The sequence below is a fragment of the Alligator sinensis genome, unplaced genomic scaffold (assembly GCF_000455745.1).
Source record: "Alligator sinensis unplaced genomic scaffold, ASM45574v1 scaffold334_1, whole genome shotgun sequence".
NCBI lineage: Eukaryota > Metazoa > Chordata > Crocodylia > Alligatoridae > Alligator > Alligator sinensis.
In genome coordinates, this window is record NW_005842572.1 from 417,917 (window position 1) to 419,198 (window position 1,282).

Below are 1,282 nucleotides of genomic sequence, written 5' to 3' on the forward strand. Positions count from 1 at the left end.
CCCGGTCACAGGCCAGGACCTCGTTGTCCTGGGTTCAGGGCAAACACAGCCCCCAAAAAGCCCAGCCTTGCCCCCCAAAAATGGCTATCCGAGTGCAGGATGCAGCATCAGACTGGGTGCCGTTGTAGGGCCCAGCGTGCTCCACGCAGCGCAAGGATCTCCGCGCTGCGGCGCGCGGTGGGTGGGGGATAAGGATGCTCGTCTGGAGCAGAGCTGCGTTATGATGCTGAAGTCTGTCAAGGAACAAAAAAAAAAATAAATCTGTATTTTTCATTGTGAGAATGATCTGAAAACTTGTAAGGTATTAATCTTGCACCATAATTATTTTTAAACATCCTAAATTATACTGGTAGTACAGCAAAAAAAACAATGTAGCCTTGTCTTTACAACATTGGATCTCATTACCAAAATCTGTCATCTATTAATTCATTAGAACTTGACAAAAAGAAGTTAGATCAAAACTATTTTAAACGGTTCCTGATGACACACGATGGTAAGCTGCAGCTATTGTACTGGAAATGTAGCCATAATTCTCTCTGCTCAACTCAGTGATAGAAATGCCCCTCCTCTGATATTAATTGACTTCTAAGTAGTTGCACATGTTGTTTTTTTGTATTACTTGGATCTTTTATTTGAAATGTACAGCTCGTTGAACAGGCTTGCATTTGTTACATGACAGCAAGAACTAGTACATCCCATTGTTAAAGATCAGATGCAATTTAAAGGATTTAACAGTGTAAATAGAGCTGTATGTCCCTCTAACAGGGGCTGAAACTCAGGGTTTCTGTTTAGCAGGACTTAACCTTTCCTTTTTTCCCCCTCCAAACTGGGATTTTTTAATTCCTGGGAATTGTAATTTTTGATGCTCAAGAACCTAAGAAGTGCCATTTATTGGGTCAGACCATAGGTCCATCTTGCCCTGTCTCCGGTGTTGCACCGCGGCAGACAGCAGATGCTGAAAGGGAACTGGGTATAACCCGGGTTTCCCCCCCGTTCTTCTCACACTTGCAGCTTATAGGATTTAAGGTCTAAGAAATTCCCCTTGCTCCCATTTTTCTAATGAAAATTCCCAAAATGTTAATATTAGAAACTCTTGACAGAAGTTTAGGCAGGCGAGGTTCTTTGGGTAGACATGATCTCTTTTATTAAAACAACTAAAAAGTTGGCAAAAAGTCCTTTGCAAGCTTTTGGGTACAAACACCCTTTATCAAGCACAGAGTTTTAGCTTGCTTTTTCACTTACGTCTTATTTTTACATATTTTCGCAACCTGTCATAAGATAA